At 35.8% G+C, this 18851-nt stretch overlaps 1 protein-coding gene across 2 annotated transcripts in view; it reads left to right on the top strand.

The window, feature by feature from the left end:
* The window catches only part of LOC132915421 (large ribosomal subunit protein eL39), a 206073-nt gene that overhangs the window by 62883 nt on the left and 124339 nt on the right, over nt 1-18851 (top strand). The gene's annotated exons all lie outside the window — the stretch shown is intronic.

Genomic DNA, 18851 nt, shown 5'->3' with positions numbered 1-18851 from the left:
CACAATAAACAATGGATTAGAGTAAAGTGTGTTAGGCAAAAGTACCGATACGCGACGGTACGACGTAGCCAAGCTATATTGTGTGTCGTGGTTTTACGGTTTTTGTGTTTATTTTTTTTTATTTTTGTTTTTTGGATTTAAGCCGCTGGGGAGCGGAGCTTTTGTGTATTCTTGTTTGTGTTGTATTTTTTGTCCTGGAACTTGACCGCAAAACAGGACGTCGATTAGCGGCACGTGCAGGTACCCGTGATACTTGGCGCTTGTCCCTATTGTAAGCGACGCGCTAGGTGGTCTCGTCTGGTTCCGGTTTATACGGAGCCCCTAAAATGCAATTAACTAAATAACAAGACTTTTATGGAATATTCTTTTTATTAGACTTCATCTTAAAAAGATATTTAATAAAATACAAATTTACTTCTGTTTCATTACCCCCAAAGTAGACTCCTGCTACGAACGAGATTTCTTTGCTATCTTTCTGTTTATTATTAGATGATAGAGTAAACTCAGTAACAATTCCACTTTTTTACACTACTTTGTAACTACATAAAGAATTCTAACAGTCCTGCAAAATCTTCATAGTATGTTTTCGAAATGTTCTCCATTTTGTGCTAGGCAATAATACAGTCTCTTTTCATATTGAGAATTAAATTTGAAAACAAATTTTTTATCCAGATTTGGACAGTTTAAAACTTTTTTTTTTGCGTGTTACGACCGTTCGCGGAGAGACGCGGTCGCGAGGAAAACGCGTCAGCGAGACGCGTAAATTCTCGCTACGATTCGTATAATCGACGCCGCGAATTAGTCGTTCCCCTGTTTCGGTTAAGATAACAGAGGTACTTCAATGAATTTAACACTATATTAACAGGTTAATGTAGCTTGTATATTTAACAATAAATTATATAATAATAAAAACGTCACAAATTATTTAGCATAAAAGATATAACTTAGAAAAAACGAAGCTGGCACCCCGCTGGGGGTAGCCACCCACATGCTATATTTATTTTTTTTTTTTTTTCACCAATAAGATATAACACTTTACCAAATGTCCATAAGGACAAATTGTAAAAAAACCAAAATAAAAAAAAAGAAAAATAAAATAAAATAAAATAAAATAAAAAAAAAAGCAAATTATTTAGCTATGAATACAGTTAATGCGTTACAGAAATTCGACCCGACTTTACGATATCTCTCAATGAATTCGTTAGACTAAGCGACTTTATTTTCAATCGTCAGACCTCTCGACGTATGTCGTTTGAATCTTCAAATGAGACTGATTGCCCTTCGATCATTTCTTTGTCTTCTCGGGAAGATAACTCCTACTACGCTCGAATCATGCAACTGTTCGCGCCTATGATCACGTATGCCACCTTCTTTGTGTGTATGAAATAACGGACTGAAATCGACGATTCTGGAACTCGCTGCTTGGTGACAACTATGCGCTCGACGATACATTGTATATTATCCGTCGGGCAGATAAGACAATCCGTCTGCGACGCTGTAGGATCGCGAGCGACGATTAGAAATACGGCCTGTACTAAGCCTCGTGACGTAACACTGTGATTTCTCATACATATACACTGTTTTACGCAATTATTCGAACATTCTTTAAAACAGAATAACTTTTTTAAAATTGGATTAAAGGGCTTCAATCTTTTTAAAAAATCAGGGGGATTAATTTACTAGGTGAAATGTAAAAAAATTAAAAAAAAAAATGCAATTAGTCAGGATTACGAAAAAAATAGCACAGCTCATTTTATACAACTCTGTTTATCTGACCCTGTGTTTCTACCGTTCGCGGAAAGTTCCCATTACGATTCGAATAATCGACGCCACGAATAGATCAATCCTCTATTTCGATTAGAATAATAGGGCTGGTTGATTGAGTATAACGCTGATTTTAACAGGTTATAATATATATATTTCCAACAATTCAATAACTTCAATGTTTGATACAAGTGTGAGTATGTTGACTGCCAAACTACGAGTGAGTACGGCCTGAGACTCCTTTAGTGTTAGCGCCTGTGTTTTGACTGTTTTATAACTGAGATTTGGCTGTTATTTGACTGTCGAGCTGATATTGCAATTTAATTTCTGTCGATTGATTGTCTGTTCGCGTATTATTACGGAGGAAAGCTCGGCATGGGTGGATTTTAAGTACAAAGAAAGCGGATTTGTTGCTCACACTTTTCGTTAGGAAAGTGAGGTCATGCGCATTGATTATGACCGACTTAATGAATGAGAATAGATGGAGGAAGCCTATTAGCAACGTGGCTTGTGGGTGACATTGTTCATGAGAAGAAACCCACTTTTACCATTAGGTAACTACCTGCTTTCTCCGTAATTTGTAAGAGCGCTTAATAAACCTAAGGACTGTTCTAAGGACCATTCATAAAATAAAACACTTATAGAATTAGATATTCTTTCAGGTTAAAAGGATTAAAAGGATTTCGTTAAGAAGTTTTGTGGTGGGTCCTTAGACTTATTGAGGGTCTGAATAACGGTACGTGGAACGTTGGCGGTGTCACGACCGGCTCACTTTAAAATCGGAGATAAAGATGTGGCGGCACTCGGTGACAATGTATATCGCTGAAGTGCCTAATGAACCATCAACATCCCAACGGTCCTTCCACCGAAGGCTCTAGAAGAAAGAGCGTGTGGCAACGGCCGCGGACGCCTGGCAAATGCGTGGACGATGGGGATGTTGAGGGATAACAAAAGAAAGCGATCGGATCCGATCGAAAGTAAAAAATCATAAGAGCTTCAGTCTTAAAAGGTCACGCTTAGAGCTCGGAAGTAGATTGTAAAACCAAGTGTTAGAAGAAAAATAAAGTTTCTTTTTTTTTTTTATTCTTTTTTCTTGTTCTTTTGCATAATTTTACGTGACGTTTTGGCGATCCTGCCAGGATAGTGAAAAGTGTTTGTTCGGAAACCAAAAGACATTCATCATCTACGAAAGATAGAATTATTTGGGACTACGGTCATCCGCAACAACAAAGTAACTATCACGAACCAAGCGAAGTGACAATAAAAGTGAAATCAGCGCAATAATGTCTAAGGCAACCGAATCTCAAACTTCAACCTCAACTGACCCAATGTTGCGAGCAATATGGGACAGTATTCAAAAACAGAATGAGAATATTGCCCTTTTACGAGAGGAAATGTTACGTTTGTCTATGCAAAATGACGAAGAGAACAGACACAGGACAGCAGAAATCGAGAATCTCGGGAAAACCGTCGCAGCGCTACGGACTGGGTTCGGATCCCCTGCGACCGATGACTTTGCTTCCATTATCACCGAAGACAATGAAAGTGCGTCGACAGCAATCAGTCGCACCGGGAATATGGCAGAAGCACGCAAACTGTCAGGGTTAGCAGCTCCAGACATCCCACCTGTTCACCTCAATATCGAACAACCCGAGGTGGAAGAAAGAGGCTATTTTCCGCCCGCTTCTCCCACTCTACGAGCTAAGGATGCAATACGCTACATCCCAACGCTCAACGGAGATGATGATGTAGGAGTTGAAGACTTCATCAAAGAAGTGAGAAGTATGAAGGATCGCTGTATGGAGCAAGATCTGTTGCTAAAAGCAATAAAAGTGGAAAAAATCGTGGGAAAAGCAGCCCAAAGTATTCGCAACATTCCTATTGAGTGTTACAGTGATCTGTACGACGCACTGAGAAATAACTTAGCAGCACAAGTGACTTCGAATGAGTACCAAGAACAATTACGAGAGTTGAGACAGGGGCGCGAGGAATCAGTGCAAAGTTTTAATATTCGGTTTAGAAGAATACTCAACCGTTTGCTGTACGCAATAACCAATGAGTACCCACAACCACTGACACGTAAAATTATGACCGAAGAAATCACGAAGAAGACTGTTCGTGTGTTCCTAAAGGGACTCAGACGCGACATAGGGCGAATATTATTAAGCAGTGAACCCTTGAATCTTCCGGAAGCTGAAAAAAAGGCAGCCGATGTAGAACGCTACTTGCGAGAAGAACGACAACCTAATTGGTCATGTAATCGGTTACCTTCCGCTAGTAATCGCGCAAACAACCAGCCAATGCAGGTAAGACGATCTAATGTACCATCAAGATCGCCTAACACGCCAGCAGCTCAGAAACCTGCTACATTTAACCAAATAGAAAATAGACCACCTGCTGAACGCGCGCAGATGAAGTGCTTCAAGTGCGGAAAGCTGGGACATATTGCCAACAAGTGTCAAAATTTTCTACCACCGAGCCAGCGCGATCGACCACCCGCAAGGATTCAGGCAGTCCAGGAAAGGGACGAAATACAAGGAACAACATCGAACCAGGAGATGGACGAACCGTACGAGACATACGAGTCAACATCGCCACGGGAAGACTACTCGCAATACCTTTGTCAACCCGAACCGAAGAGCGAGTATTTCTGGTCGACACAGGAGCAGGCATAAACCTGGTGAAACGTAACAAAACTGTCAACGCGATACAAATAGGGCCTAAACAAAAATTTTCTATGGGACGAGACAAATACGAAACTAACGAATACGTAACGAAACGAATTTTTGGACAAAATCACATTTTTCACATAGTACCGAACAACTTCCCTATTATCGAAGATGGAATCATTGGGCTACCATGTTTAGAGAAGTATAACTATTCAATATCCAATGACAAAATCCGACTAAACGACAAAACCATTTTATTTCAGAAACCAATACACTTAACTCCTGGAGAAAACAGAGTTCAAACAATCTATCTGGAAGGCAAACCAACTAAAGTATGTTTTATCAACACTGGTGAGCAAAACATTGAAATTTCTAGCAATATTCAAAATTCTCATGACTTTTCCAACGTATCAAAACTAAAAAGCCTAGTGAGAACAGATCACATTGAAAAACCAATCCGTGAATCCATCGAAAAGATTATTTTCCATTATATTGACATCTTTAATTTAGAAACCGATCTTTTGCCCTGTACTAATTTAACTCAGCACACAATTTCGTTAACTAAAGACAAAATCATTAACACACGATCGTATAGACCACCGGAATGTCACCGTGACGAGATTTCGCGACAAATAGGAGACATGTTGAAGAAAAATATTATAGAAGAATCCGAATCTCCTTATAACTCTCCGGTATGGGTAGTTCCAAAAAAATTAGACGCCTCAGGAAAACAGAAATGGAGGATAGTTATCGATTTCAGGAAACTAAATGAACTCACAGAACAAGACGCTTACCCTTTACCCGATATAGACGACATTTTAACACAATTAGGAAACGCAAAATTCTTTTCGGCACTTGATTTATCCTCAGGATTCCACCAAATTCCAATGAACGAGAAATCTAAAAAATATACCGCTTTTTCGACACCGCAAGGGCATTTTCAGTTCAATCGAATGCCATTCGGACTTAAAAACGCACCCGCTACCTTTCAAAGATTAATGGACAGAGCCTTGACTGGACTTGTAGGAAAATACTGCTTTGTTTATTTGGACGACATAGTGATATTCGGAGAAACGATTCAAGAACATAACGAAAACCTCGCGATAGTATTTCAGAGACTCAGGGAATTAGGACTTAAATTGCAATCGGACAAATGTGAATTCGTAAAACCGGAACTAGAATACTTAGGCCATGTAGTTTCATCCGAAGGAGTTAAACCAAACCCCAAGAAATTAGACGCTGTAAAAAACTTTCGATTACCCCGCAATGCCACGGACGTGAAATCATTCTTAGGTTTAGCAGGTTATTACCGCAAATTCATTCGAAACTTTTCCAAAATCGCGAAAAGCCTTACAGACTTAACAAAAAAGGACACACCATTTCATTGGACTGACAAACACCAGACTAGCTTTGATACTTTAAAAGACAAACTCTGTAATTTCCCAATATTAGCTTATCCAGACTTTAACAAAACCTTTACCTTAACTACCGACGCAAGTAACGAAGGACTAGGAGCAATACTGTCACAGGACGGTTATCCTTGTTGTTACATTTCAAGAACACTGAATCCACCCGAACGAAACTATACCACGACAGAAAAAGAACTTCTAGCCATCGTATGGGCCGTGAAAAGATTAAGACAATACTTGTTAGGACGACGCTTCATTATTCGAACCGACCACCAAGCTCTTAAGTGGTTGCACAATTGCAAAGACCCTTCTAGCAGACTGATCCGTTGGAGACTTAAACTCGAAGAATATGACTATGAAATCGAATATACAAAAGGTAAAGATAACACAGCTGCAGATGCTTTATCCAGAGTTCACGCGGTAACTCGCGACGAAGTAGTTAACCTCGACCTAGTAATTGATCACACTAATTCATTCAACGCATGGAAAGAGAACAACGAAAATCCGAAACTCTTAGAAATTAAACCGAATGACCAAACATTTTACCAATTAACTCGAAACGACTTAGGAGAATACGACGAGACACTTTGGATCAGAAGACTTTACAAAATTCTTAAAGATACAACAAAAATCGGCATAGGAAATAACGATTTCACTGAATTAGAGAAAACGCAGATTAAACTCATGCTAATATATTTTAACGACACGTACAAGAAAATTACTTATGCACCTAATCCCATCTTAAAACTAGACGAAAACGAAATACTCTACAAGCAATAAAGGAAAACCATAACGACACCGTAGGACATTTAGGGATACAAAAAACGTATCAACGGATCAAGGATAAATTCAAAATTTCCGGACTTTTAGAAAGAGTAGAAAACTTTGTGAAAACATGCGACACATGTCAAAAGGAGAAACTAACACGTATCAGGCCCAAAGAATCCCCACAAATCTCAGACACGCCACTTAACCCTAACGACAAAATCGCTATGGACATCATAGGACCGATGACGAAAACCAAACGCGGAAACCAATACATACTTTCAATTCACGATGAACTTACGAAATATCTGATATTAGTTCCCCTTAAAACGCAACGAACTGAATCCATAATTAATGCGCTCATTGAACACTATATTTACATATTTTCGGCACCAAAAACGATCCTAACAGACCAGGGACAAAATTTTGTTAGCGATTTAATGACGAAATTTGAAGAAGCTTTTAAAATCAAACACATCAAAACAACTTCATTTCACCCACAGAGTAACGGATCTCTCGAAAGAACGCATGCCTCAGTTAAAGATTTAATTCGTACTGCATTACACGACAATGACAAAGAATGGGACGAAGTACTTAATTTCATTTGTTTAGGGTACAACACCGCGAAACATGAAGGAAACAGGATTCTCTCCCTTTGAATTGACCTTTGGGCGAAAAGCTAACTTACCTTCCGCAATATCCAAATTCCCCACACTTACCTATGATGATATGTACTCACTTTGGCAAAAACAACTGAATAAATATTGGGAAACAGCTCACAAAACGCTTATTCAGAATAAGCAACGATACAAGCGAGACCAAGAAAGAAAGATTGTTAAAACTCAGACCGTGTTTAGAAAAGGAGACTTTGTTTTAATTCACAACGACCATAAAAGAGATAAGTTGCACATTGAATGGTTAGGACCTTACAGGATTAACGATGTGAAAACTCCTTATTACATTATTTCTATCGACAATGCTAAGAAAAAGATACATGGTAACCGACTGAAAGCGTACTTTTTTCAGGATAATGCTGACCCTAGCACTAGTAATAATACCCTTAATTAGATGCCTTGAATTCACGGGATAGGAATTACGCTTTGTAAACAAACCCAACCAATTCACGATCGAAAACTACAACATGATTACGCCTCTGAAATTGTTAGCTTCCCGAACACTAACAAATATTGTAAAATTGCTATATTTAAGATTAACGAAATAACTTTTGTACCATTACATGCAGAAAACCAATTCATAATGATCCCTAAAAAAAAAAAAGGGGGTAAACATATCCTTCGATCTACATTTAAATAATTCCATTCTACTAAGATCTTAGAGGACCAAGATCAATCTAACCAGGGGGGTATGTCACGACCGGCTCACTTTAAAATCGGAGATAAAGATGTGGCGGCACTCGGCGACAATGTATATCGCTGAAGTGCCTAATGAACCATCAACATCCCAACGGTCCTTCCACCGAAGGCTCTAGAAGAAAGAGCGCGTGGCAACGGCCGCGGACGCCTGGCAAATGCGTGGACGATGGGGATGTTGAGGGATAACAAAAGAAAGCGATCGGATCCGATCGAAAGTAAAAAATCATAAGAGCTTCAGTCTTAAAAGGTCACGCTTAGAGCTCGGAAGTAGATTGTAAAACCAAGTGTTAGAAGAAAAATAAAGTTTCTTTTTTTTTATTCTTTTTTGTTGTTCTTTTGCATAATTTTACGTGACAGCGGCCAGGTAACGAGGGATAGTCTCACGCTAATTAACACTCTGTAATAAGAATTTATTTAGAGCATGTTTGAAGGCGGCAGTACATTTCAGATTGATTTTCCTAGTATGTTATTGTAGGGAGACAACTGTGTAGTATTTCTCAGTGCCATTTTCAAATATGGTTAAATACATTCTGTAGCTCCATGTAAAAAATTACATTAAGTTTGATTTTTCGTTGAATATATAGTTTTTGGGTAATTTTTACTATACGTACGCGTATACGTTATTGTTATGTATGCATAATTTCAGCCGAACAATGTTTATGAAATGTCGTGTGTTCTCATACCTTACAGGATGAAAAGATTACGCGTTAATGAAATTGTAACAAATGATAACAATGTAACAGAATACTATATCTATAAAATAATATTAGGGTTTAGAGATGTTAACTGTATTGGCGAGAATTTCTTTTGCGAAGTGTGCAAGATATGTGCATTGGAGGAAAAAATAAACTATTTCTAATTGACAGAAAATACAGTGTAATACAGGTGTGTATATAATTCTAATTAGTTTCGGCTATTTGGGTGGTAGTGACAGAGGGAGGGAATATTTGCTAATGGTGATAGAGAGAGGATTCGCCTTTGTTCAATTACCTGCGAAATAGCGCTACCGTGGTCGTGATAGAAAACAATGATAGATATTTTGACATATCTGGCTACCGACTAACCGAAAGTTTTGGCGGCGTATAATTACCCGTAATAGGTAATTCCGAAGATGCTAAACCTTCGAAAGTGTTTAAGTTTCACGTTTTGACATATACGTCAATAAAATGTATAAAAGGATTTACTAAATCTTTAAAAATATTTAATTTTACTAGAAATTGAATGAGATTTGTTACATTTTCGTTCGTGTTTAATAAATTAATATTTCTACTCGCAGCATAATACTTTTCACGTGTTTACTTGACGGTAATTGACGCATTACCCTTTTAACATATCGGAGGTTCGTGTGTAAGCATTTGTAGGTAAAAGTCGCACGTACACTATGTCTGCTTCACCAAAATTATAATTTGTATAAAATTGTATTCTATAAAGAAACAAACACAAAAGCTTTTAGAAAAAAAGCTTTTAAATTCTCTAAATAATTTCTTGTTGTCTGTGTACTGCTCTGTATGTTACGTATGGAAATTATGGCATATAAAGTATTGTAACAGTCCTAATATCCAGGTTTCAATGAATATGTTTTTTATTGTTCTCACAAATGAACATTACCAAAGTTAAAATTTTGTATTATCATAGAACGAAGGATCTTTTTTCCTGGAACAATATTTCGTACAATTTCTGTTCAGTATCAACGATAAACAATTTATGGGTCTTTAGAATTACCGAAGATTTAGTAAAGAAATAGGATTACGCAGCCCATAGGAATTAAAGGGTGTACGTATATGTATACTGCTATACGTATGTATACTATAAATGATATGTGACTGCCTTAGGTAATCTTTAAGTGAACTATCGGAACTATTGCAGCTCTACATAATTTTGAACGAAATTTTATTTTATACATAGATCGTGAATTTTCAGGTATTTATATATATATAAAAGAAAAATGCTAAAATTTCTGAGGAAACTGACAGACATGTAGGACAATGTACATCATTAAATAAAATATCCTCTATTTATTTTATAATTTATCCTGCTCTAGGACAGTCATTATAGCGAGACACACAGTCGAATAGCGAGCGTAGAGTTGAACAGTAACATTGAGCGAGCGACGATTACGACCGGCAGATACTATCCCTGTACTTGTATTTAAAGTGATTTTAATATATACTGATTATTACAATTTTATCACTCGTCTGTTTAATAAACCAACACGTATTATTAAGATATATGTAATTTTGTGTGCTACACAGTATTAACCGCATAGTAGTGACACGCATATATAAGTATGAGTGTGTGTGGGAGTACGTGCGTGCGTAACGTGTGGTAAACAAAAGAATGCAGCTGTGCGTATATATGGTAATGAAAAATATGGCGAGAGAAAAAGAGTGCTAAGACGCGTGTAGTGTCTATCTACGAATATCTTGTAAATCACATATTAAAAAAATATGAAACTATTTTAATATCATTTCTACGTGTAGTGTGAGTGTTCTTATACATTTATTTTGGGGACTAAGGTCCACAATTCTCAACATGAAGCACAAATTGTAAATTACGCTTAATCCTGTAACTGTTTATTAAGAAAGGAAGTGAATTGATACTACACTGCAGAAGAAAGGATTTTCTTTGAGGGACCTATCGAATGCTATGTACGGTATTCAATTTTACCATGCTTATTTGGCTATATATAAAAAGCATTGGATGCATATATGTAATATATGCAAAAATATATAAAATATACAACATAAGATGTTTTTTTAATTAATGACTTATAGCCATAACTACCAATAGGTTATACACCACTCAATTGGAATCATAAGTTCAGTTTTATAATTGTTACAATATATAATAGATGAAATAAGTCCTCAATTGAAACTTGTTTCTTCAGTTTTGTATATCAGAATATAAAATTGTATACATATCTATAGTTTGTTAATCATATAGTATTATAAAGTGAGATTCTTAATATTCTGCTATCTATTATCCTTTGCCTCTATATTATCCTTTTAAAATAAATTTCCAAAATAAATTTCTGCCTAGATTCTTCTCTTTCAGTTGAAAACCATAGAAAAAAAAAGATAAATCCAGTTTTACTGCTTTTATGATTTTAATGTTACTTAGTGATTAAAAGGATGTATGTATTTTAATGTGAAATATTCAAAATGGAAATAATTAGGTCCAAATCTATAACTCTGGAGAAACCAGTCTATGTATATTATTATATAAACAGTGTGATATTATATAATATTCTAAACCCAATAGTATCTTTGAAATATTCAAAGGGCTGGCAAAAATTTGTAGGTACTTAAATCTGAAACCAGATAAAGAGGAAACTTTGTGAGTGGTCAGAAGTGTAATAAAATTATAAAATTATTTTTCCATAAAAAGTGGAAATGTAATTTATAATAATTTCCCTCTGTGATCTTCAATTATGTTTATAAAAATATGAATTGGCATAAATATCTGCAATCTATTAATATGAATAGATGTAATTATTTGAAGATTTATGTAATCCTTATTTGTGACGTTATATCTTTAATATCATAAATAAAATTGATTTCTATTTACCACTTAGAATTTCACTTAGAATCTGTACCACCAATCCATAAAAGCTATGTTTATTTTTCATTCCAGTTGTGTCAGTGTCTATCAGTGTTTGGATACTAGTCGCTATCTCCTTGGAATGTTACTTCGCTATCTGCAAACTATTAAAGTCGAAAATATGGGAGACACAGTTTTATGCTTACAAAATGATCGCTGTGGTTTGGACAGTCAGCTTCACATGAAGTATCCCAATTCTTGTTTTCAGCTGAAAGTATCCCAATGATAAACTGATGAAGTATTCCAAGTTCCTTTTAAAAATGTATACGATGGTAATAACATTCTTTTCATCTTTTTTATTACTTTATCTTTTAATTTCCTACTAAAAATTTGAGTATCCAATGTTTTAAGCACGTTAATGTTTCTTGCAGGTCAGGGTAACGAGGGATAGACCTTGGCGGCCAGACCGAAAGGGACGTCGCACGGACCATCTCACGCGACATAACAAATAGTGTAATTGAATTGTAACAACGAGTGGAAGATCATATATATACATCATGCAATATGCAACAGGGTAATTTTGAAATATGTTTATTGATAAGTTATATATATTATATACATAATTTCGCAAATTGTCTCTTCATTTCTCATTGTCTCCTCTGCCTGGGTGATGGGCTTGAAGATTATCGTGTTGATGATGCCTCAATTGTGTTTTAATGCAACTCTTCGGATACGTGGAAGTGTTAAGAGAGGTGTCGAGAAAGGTGGCCAGAAAGGTGTCAGAGATCGAATGGATGTTAGGCCGCTAGTGATGTCTCAATTATTGATTCAAGCTTCTATGCAACGAGTGGTGTCGCCCGCACGTACGACAGAATCCGGCGGCATGATGCCGAACTACGTTGATGGACGCTGATGCCTCATTGACGGCTATGAAGCGTTCTCTGGCGGTTCTTGGCATGAGGGTACTGTATCTCAAAATTCCAATTGGTTCACGGCAAATAGCACAAGATACGGGAACCTGCGACGTGATGTATGGGTGCACTCGTGTGTGACGTGTTGATTCTTTAGATTTTAATATATCACAGCGCTCCTTTAAAAATGTTAGAAGTTCTGCGACTGTTGGGAAGGGTGTGTTTTCTGTCATTTCCTCCCATTTTAACCTGGTCTCGCGATCTAACTTGGACGTGAATAAATACAGTAGTATTGTATCTGCGATCGGTTGTTCGAGCACTTGCAAGGCGTTATAGTGAGTTTCTATCTTTATTGCATAAGATCGTAAATCTACATATGATGTTCGCTGCAAAGGAGGTATGTCAAACAGACCTTTTAAATGTTTAGCCGTTTGATCGCGTCTTGTTTCCGATGTTTCCCGGGCGCCCGATAAGCCCTGCGAATTTAATTCACCACTTCTGACTGTCTGCCATATATACATGTTTATATTACGAATATATTCAATATATTTCTGCATTGTTTCACTATCGTCCAATTCGGATTGATTTTGCCTGAAAATCGTATGTTCTTTTTTTATGTCACCAAAATAATCTTTAATGTCGATTATAAATCTGTCCCACTCATGCTTATTGAAAGCCGTTCGAAGTGCTTCAAATTTTCTCTTCATCACTTCTGCTTTCCGTGCCAACTGTTTAATGCGCTCTTCTTGTCTAGCATTCAAGCTTAACGAGCTCATCTTGTAATTGCGATATTGACGTTGTTCCGGCTATAAGTAACGGCGTTGCTCGTTACTGTGCAGCGAAAGATGTTTCCTTCCCGAGGTTGATCCTCTGGTTGTTTGGAGTTGCTACGTTGATGATAACGGTGGAGTCACGTGACACTATGAGATTCACTGCTGTGTCACTTTTTATTCCAACAACTTCTTCTCGTAGAATATATCTTTTGGAGATATCACTTAAGACGTCGACTGATAGAAAATAAGTTAAACATTAACTGAACGTCCTACGCGATACAAGTGAAGATGGTAACTGATCAGAAAATGCAAAGCAAGTGAAATTCGGCAACGATGATGCCCCGGAGGAAAACTAGCGATGGGTGTATCTAAGGGTAAGGGCTAAGTGGATTCGTTGATGACAATTCTTGTTAGGAAAGAGGGGGCAACGGTCATCGCTGCTAATTGGGTAAGAAGAAAGGTTGATGGGTAAGGGAGAGTACTAGCCGCCCCCAAAGGGAGGTCGCTCGGAAGAGGTACCAAACGCGAGGAAAACCACATTACCCATACTTTCCCGGAATGAACAATAACCCTAATGACCGCTTCAACTTAAAACATATTTGGATGGTCTTGAGGACCTTAACCGTACAAAATGCTAAAACTTATGATGGGTCCTTAGCCCATTTGCATTATAACCCTACTTAAGAGGACTGATTCCTATTACCGCGCGCGGTCGGTCGTAGGTGCAGTAAACGATATCCGAATTTTTCATGGAGTTTATCGAAAATTTACTGTTGAAAACGATTGGTAGATAATATTACATTCGCAAACATCGCATCCTACATTCTTTATGATAGAGGAAAAAAGTAAAAATTATTTATTTAAAAAGAAATTATTTAGATTAAAATGGAAATAAAAAGAAGAAGTCGCAGCGCGTGGATTAATCCGCGCTTGGATGTAAATGGGTTAGGAATATCGAAGGTATGCAATGGAGATATTTAGACATTGACGTCCATCTTACTCGAGGGATGGATTCTGTTTTATGCAGAAAGGCGCGGGACGTAACATTAAGTACTATAAATACTTGAAGTTTTTATATTTTATGTTGCAATAATCTGTACAAAACATTTGATAATAGATAACAAATGTAAATGAAATAAAAAATAATATCAATTTTTGTCGATCTTTTGATACGATTTTACGTTGTTATGTTATGTTATGTAATAAAAATTTTCTAGTTCATTTTTATGTATCACTTCTAATAAAAGTAACAGTTGCTAAATAAATAGATATGCAAGGAGTAGATAGTATTTTTTTTTATTTTATTTTGGTTTTTTTACAATTTGTCCTTATGGACATTTAGTAAAGTGTTATATCTTATTGGTGAAAAAAAAATAAAATAAAAATAAATATAGCATGTGGGTGGCTACCCCCAGCGGGGTGCCAGCTTCGTTTTTTTTCTAAATTATCTTTTATGAGGTCTATTGGGTGTTTCCTTTTTAGTCTTCTTACGATGTTTGTTGTGTTGCACGTTTCAGCTGCTAGCTGGTTCGGGTGTGTTTCTATTCTTACTCTGTGTTTGAGAGGCACACTTGGAGCGTTAAATGTTAAGAAGAGATATAAATTTGTAAATTTATCAAATTCAAAAATATTAGTCAAACAACTTTGACTTGTTTAGGAAAAAACACGTTTTGCAACACACTTTTAATTCTTTATTAGGTGCCAAACGGAAATGAAAAAGTTATCAATGTACAATGGAAGCTAGCCAAACTAAAAAGGAAAAGTGGAATAAAAGTGGATTTGGAAAATTCACGTACGAAAATAAGACTAATTAGCATGAAAAGCAATAACAACTGGTTAAAAGATCCGTAAAGGCCAAACAGATGTATAACATTACAAAACCTTAGTGATGAGAATTTACAAAATCATTCTACTTTTATATCAAAAACTATACATTAAATGTAATGTAAATTAAATTAAACGAGGAAACATTAAAACTACATATAGGAACTAAAAAACATATAATGAAATAATTTGAAGATAAAATGAAATACAAGAACTCGATTCGGACGCATACAGGATAGTAAGAAAAATTCTAAAAAATAAAAATGTAAATTATTATACCTACTAAACAAAGATAGAAAAAGGTTTCAGGTGATAATAAAAGAATTACACCCAAAACTTTTTTTTTATTTGATAGATTTTTTACAATCAATTCTCATTGAGAATTATAAGTAAATTAAACACCCAAAACTTAACATAGAATATATCAAAATAAATCTGTTGGAAAGGAGACACAAGCTATACAACATAATTTACTTCAGCAAAAGTGTCGCATTAATACCATTGTCAATGTTTCTCTCTGAACTTGAATAAGACAAAAACAACAAGGAAATTTATGATACCAATGTGGTATGTGATACGTTCATAAAAGTAAAAACGCCAAGAGCTAACAATAATATTCCACAGTGTGTGAACGACATGGACGCACGAAAAATTATTGTAATAAATTACGGACTCGTGTCAAATGTTCAGATATGTATCTCTCGATTAATTGCTCATATGTAAAAAAATAAAAAAGGTAATCTGTGCAAATTGCAAAAATAATCATCCGGCAAGCTACAAATGTTGGATTGTAAGGAAGGAGCTGCAAAAAAATTATTTTTTCTAATTATCACCAGACATGCTGTAAAGCAAATAATAATATAAATGGATTCTAAAAATTTTTAAATGCACAAGAACCAAATATCGATTGCATTAACAAGTAACAAATCTTAAGCAAAAATGATAAAAGAAAGCAGTAATTAAAAACTAAAAAAAAAAAAGACAACAACAGAAAAGACCTGAATACGATATAATAACAGCAAAAGTATTAAAAGAAATTCCGGACAAAGGAGTAAGATTTTTATCTTCAGGCTAGGGAATTTTCCACAGATATGGAAATGCGCAGAGATAGTGTTATAAAAAGCAAATAAGAATTTAAAACCACCATCCGCTTATAAGCAGTATCTTTCCTTTCAATTATATCTATATTGTATTTTGGCTTATCCTTGAATCTGTTAATCGTATGTTGTGTCGTGTCGAATCGCTACTTAACCAGGATTATTTTTTCAACCATTATTTAAGAACGGATGGCTTTAAGCCAGACGTAAATGTTGAACGAGACGAAGACCAGAGACACCCCCAGCAGCGTCAGGCTTTTAACCTTTCTTATTTTTTCCCACTCAAGAATTTTACAAAAACTCTTCAAACATCCCATAACCAGCTATCGATGCAGCAACAAGCCAACTTTCTTTTTCTAGAAATTCTCCGCCAACCACGAATAGGATAGATACAAGAGGAATCTTGTACTATTGGGTTGGTAAGTGTTTTTTTTTTTTTTTTTCTTTAGTTTATTTTGGTTTTTACAATTTGCCTGAAGGGCATTTGGTAAGTGTTATATCTCATTGGTAATAAAAAAAAAAATGAAATAAAAATAAATATAGCATGTGGGTGGCTACCCCTAGCGGGGTGCCAACTTCGTGTTTGCTAAGTTATATCTTTTATGAGGTCTATTGGGTGTTTCCTTTTTAGTCTTCTTGCGATGTTTGTTGTGTTGTTCGTTTCCGCTGCCAGCTGGTTCGGGTGTGTTTCTATTCTTTCTCTGTATCTTTTTGCGAATCTGGTAATCTCCTCCTTGACCGTTGGTATTCCCAGGTCTTTCCGTATGTCCTCGTTTCTAACGTACCACGGGGCGTTTACCATTGTTCTAAGGATTTTGGCTTGGATTGTTTCTATTTTGTTTATATGACTCATTGCTGTTGTTCCCCATAGTGGAATTCCGTATGTCCAGATCGGTTTTATGATTATTTTATATATTTTCAGTTTGTTTTCTGTGCTTAGTTTGGATTTTCGGCTTGTTAACCAGTGCATTTGTCTCCTTGCTGTCTGTATTTTGTCTATTATTGATTTGATATGCTGTTTCCATGTGAAGTGTGTATCTATGTGAAGTCCAAGGTATTTGACTTGCCTTGTTTGTGTTATTTGCGTGCCGTTCAGGAAGATGTTTGGTGTTATCTGTTTTCTCAATGTGAATGTGACGTGGTTGCATTTGTTAGGGTTGGCTTTAATTTGTTTGTCTTGTAGCCACTTTTCTATTTTTGTGATGTGCTCTTGTAGCATTGTGGCTGCTGTTACAGGGTTAGTGTGCCTGACTAGCACAGCTGTGTCGTCCGCGAATGTCAGTATTTTGCTATTGGTAGTTGTTGGAATGTTGGCCGTGTATAATGTGTATAGTATGGGTTCTAGGACGCTTCCTTGTGGAACCCCTGTGAGTAGATAGTATGAGGATTTAATTATTTTCAAGTCATTATCTTATAACGTTGTAACTGTAACTGCCTTCAGCGAGATCATTACTTTCGAAGAAATACTCATCTTTATTCTCATTATACATAGAATATTTTAGATCATAAACAGGAAAGGCTTCTTGTTTTCCTTACTATGTGTTAAGAAATGTAGATTTATATATTATTTCAACCATAATTATTTTGTGAAAGTCACTCGATAAATACTGTTACGTCGCGCGAGATGGCCCATGCGACATCCCTCACGGTCTGGCCGCCAAGGCCTACACCTCGTTACACTGACCCGCATTAAACCCAAGAGACCACCATAAACCGAATCTTTTTAGCTTAATCTCTATTCATACAGGTATTTTCGGTTTATGGATGGTCCTAAGAACAGTCCTTAGGTTTATTGCACACTCTTACTAATTACGGAGAAAGCGGATGTTTGTCCAGCGAAATAGCAGGTTTTTTCGTGATCGCATCTCCCCGCAACTGGACGAGAAAACAGTATCCTATCCCAATTTTTTAAATTATTTTCTAAATTTAATCAGAACTCAAAGGTTTAAAAACAATATATTACAGAGAATATTACATAATTATAGCGGATCGATATATTTTCACTAAAAACAGAATTTATGTGTCTTTCGCTCTAACAAAGTTATGTTTATAAATAGGAAAATTCGGATATGGATGGTTCTACAGAAGTGGGAATTTCTTGCGGTCCTTATATTTTAATACTTTTAAAAATGTTAAATTGTATTATATTTGCACGTCATAGAAGGATAATAATTGTAATTTCATAAGCAAATTATGAAGAACTGTCAATTTAATTTAATTATATCCAAAAATTACCCTTTTATACGTGAAATTCTCAATCCCCTGTTAAATAACATGATAAAGTTGTAAAAGAAATAGCAAGTGGCCTGAGATGAGTGTAACATTATATTACATTCATGCTTAAAGAATGCTTTGTACTGTTTCGGTAAAGTTATAATTCAATCCTAAGCGGTACAAAATAAAGTATATAATTTATTTATTTTAATTTACAATAAAAAACGTAAGATTGATCATTAGATCGCTTATGTAAGGAATAAATGTTCATTATTTTAAAAAATGCAATAATTATTTTTAAGTTTAACTGTCAAAAGCATGATTGCGAACAACTTTCTTCTCTAACTGTCTAAGAAATCTATCTATATCATTACAATAAATTCTGTTTATAAAATACATATCATATAATTATACAATGACTCATTGAAACCTAGCTTTTATTTTTTGTTCATAGTATGATAAGATAAAAGATATAACCTAGCAAACACGAAGATGGCACCTCGCTGGGGTAG

The sequence above is a fragment of the Bombus pascuorum genome, chromosome 17, assembly GCF_905332965.1.
Source record: "Bombus pascuorum chromosome 17, iyBomPasc1.1, whole genome shotgun sequence".
Taxonomy (NCBI): domain Eukaryota; kingdom Metazoa; phylum Arthropoda; class Insecta; order Hymenoptera; family Apidae; genus Bombus; species Bombus pascuorum.
This window is presented reverse-complemented; position numbering and strand designations above follow the sequence as displayed.